A 3621-nucleotide genomic window follows, 5' to 3' on the forward strand; every position below is an offset into this window, starting at 1 on the left:
AAAGAATCTATTTTACTGCCTTTCTCAATCCTGCACTATTTTAGTGAAGCAAGTAGGAAAATCTTTATTTATAATTTTTATTTTCATTACCCTTCAGTGCCATCAGCAAAACTATTGCTTAGAGGCTTCTCTTGTCAGCTTTATCAGACAACTTTACTTAATACATCATTTTTGTTATAGCCACTGAGTTTAAATCTTCACCAGCATTTGTTCTCACTTCCTCTGCTCTGTAAAGCGCTTCTACTACTATTTAACAGAATCATTATTTCAAGAGGCAGAATACTTACTGTTAGACTCATCCCTATCTTGAATACCTGTCAGCTAACCTGATCACATTCAGCTTCAAAAAATATAGAATAATCTAGATTCTTCCCATCCTTTGACTAGGGTAAAATTGTGTGATTTTCAATTACATTATGAAATCTAGGTTCTTTAACTTCATTGTACTGAAGCCATAATGTGCACAGAACAAAGTACTTCAAAAGAGCCCTCTGGCTTTCACAAGACAATTTAATATCCAAAATAGAGCTTGTGCCTCATAATAAAATAAACCAAATGGCACCCATATCCTTACAAGTTACCTTATAAGTTACCTCCCCTACTTTAGGGAAAAGTTTCTAATAGGAATCATCTTTAAAAAAAATAAAAATTCCTTGCAGTATTATTTTAATTATTAATGACAATATTTTTCTTATAACTCTGCTAATAACTTATTTTTCTGTGCAACTGCTGAAAGTATGTTTTTTGCATTATATTTTCAGGAAGTTGTGGTTAGTATTATATACCGTGTGAATTTTATAAATACTGTCATTTTCTACTGAAGTTGAAACATTACATTACTTTTCAGATTACAGCAGTAAAAGTTGCATTCAGTCATGTGCACTGAGATAACAAATCTAGATTAAATTTATATTTCTGTAAACCTGCCATCAATCATAGATGAGACAAATCCAAACCTTGATTCTTCCAACATCCCAAACTTCCAAATCCATACTCACAGTAATTACTGAATGTTAAGGAAAACTGGCCATGAATTTCAGATTTAGATAAACTCAGAGAAAAGGAATTCAGCAGCATACTGAAGAGCTGCTGTAAAATCACTTTTCTTCCCTCCCCAATTTATTTCAGCTTAATGAGTTGTGTGTGTATATACATATATATATAACTTTCTATCATCAGTATTAAAGAACTGCCTCCACTTCAGCACATAGTTCCCTTTCCCATCATTCCTATGACATTTTAGACAATAGCGTAAAACATTATTTCTGCTAAGGACTGCAGCTTGAAAGAGAAAGAATGCTGCAAGTCCTGAGTGACAACGAATTGTACAGAAAAACTTGCACTGTGCCCTTACCGTAGAGCAATCGCCATATTTTTGTGAAACTGTACAGTTATGTTAGTCTGTCTTTATTCAAGAAGACTAAAATAGGATTTATTGAAAAAGCAAGACAGTAAGTAGAACATACTCTGCCTAACTAAATGGTGTTACCGGATATTATTAGTTACAATCCTGTTAGTTATGTAACAATCTTACACATTTGCAGCATAAACATTTTAACGCCTTATAGTATCACACTTAAAGCATTCTCAGAGTTAGTGCTCAGCCTCCCTACTTCATTAAATGCCTAAAACAGTTTGAACTATAAGAAATTGCTTTCATATTACTTTCCAATAGTAGTGCACTCTGTTCATCTTGCTTTTTTAAGCTTTAAATTGTATAAGGCACATCTTATACTGTAGCCGCCATCCTGCATATGATTTGACATAAATTTCCTTTTTTATTTAGAGTGGAACGCATAATTTTTTTCTGTCTCTTGTGGGATTTTTCAGCTGCAATGCTGTACGAAGAGTATATGGGAGCAGGGAGGAATAATGCATCTTCCCAGTTAGTTTCTTAACATAATGTAGTACAACATGACTTACACACCTTTCTCCCCATAATTTTATTAGATTATCTTGTCATGATTCTGAATCATCTGTGCTTGCCATCTGATTTCTAACACTTAGACCCTTATCTGTCTTCTGAACATCTTCTGAACTCCTGTACCTGAATCTGGTAAGGTTTTGTAAGACACGAAAATTCCTTCAGTTTTACACTCCAATCATCTGTACTTCAATTCAGTTTGCTCTTGCTAATACCCCTTTTCAGTAATTGTCTAGGTCAGTTGCCTGAGGCAAAAGCATCATTACAGTGCAGACTTGGGAGGTATCCCACCCCATCTTGCTTGAAAATGACTATATTTTGACTTTAATTGGAAATGAAAGCTTCATCAAGCTTCTGCTGTAAACACTGGCTCTATCATGAACCAAGACAGATAGTTAAGATGTTGTCAAGAAACTAGATAAAACTTCTACTGGCCTATTGGTAGCTCTATTGTATTAGTCAAAACCAGACAAGCTTGGAAGCTATTCTGGCTCTTACCTCAGATCCTCCTTATTGGTTTACAGGCTGACATTCTCCTCAGCTCATGCATAACCACTCTGCTGCTTTTTCACTAGGTTTAATATGTAGCCCTAGTTTGTCTTTAGAATGCTTTGATGCCCTTTATGTTCATGTCTTAAAACCTGCATGTTCCATTTTCATGGTGTAATTATTCTGAAAGCCTTCCTTGATAGCTTTATATGATGATTGTATAAAAACCTGTAAACTCTGCTTTAGAAACTTCTCTTCAGATTATTTCAGTCAGTATTTCTGTAGACTGTTCCTACTGGCACCAGAGACTGTATTGTCTCTCAGAAAGTATAAATTTTGCTTTCTGCTCTAATTTGCTCATAATGCTCTGTAACTCTGCTACAGCCAGACTCCCTTAAGCTATAACTAATATCAAGACCTCTCCTGATGTCAGTAGTGGATATGGATGGTATTGTTCAGAGAAATTATGAGAGGAATTATGCGACTGGTTGCACCTGGGTCAATTATTTTAACCAGGTGGACAGAACAGCTGGTTGATTTGTGTAGGGACATTTCCTTTTATTCATGAAATGTTTCTGACATTTTAAAAAACCTTATTGAACAAGAATGATCAAAGCATAAAAAGAATATAAAGGAACTTCCGCTCTTCTTGGTCATTTTTTGTCTTACCCTAAATAGCCTGTCAATTCAATGAGATTTTTTTCTTATTATGCAATGTTATCTATATTAGCTAGGCAAAATTATATGTTATCTAAGAAATAATAAAAGTCACAAAGCTTCCTACTATTCCCACTGGTGAAAATCATGAAGAAAATATTTCAAGACTGTCCTTCACATTTCCTCTCACTATTTAATGTTCTGCTAATGACTTAATAACGAGCAAAAAGAAAGGTGGGGAGACCATTTAATTTTTTTAAAAAGATATTTTAAACATTGCAGAAGTTTTCTTCATGAAAAACTCTGTTTCATTCATGGAATTTAAAGACAAAAAAATCTTGTAAACAAGAGAGTAGATGTCTTATTGCTGTGCTAAGCATACTCCAGTATCTCCATTCACTCACTTGTAACAAAATATGTCAACAACTAAACTTATATTTAATTGTAATGTTTCTAACAACGATCAAAGGGCCATGACTTGCAGACAAGCACACCCCAACGAGAACACGAGCGTGCAGTCCCGAGCTGAGTGACCGGGTCGATAACCGCCA

Source organism: Strix aluco, chromosome 10 (assembly GCF_031877795.1).
Source record: "Strix aluco isolate bStrAlu1 chromosome 10, bStrAlu1.hap1, whole genome shotgun sequence".
Taxonomy (NCBI): domain Eukaryota; kingdom Metazoa; phylum Chordata; class Aves; order Strigiformes; family Strigidae; genus Strix; species Strix aluco.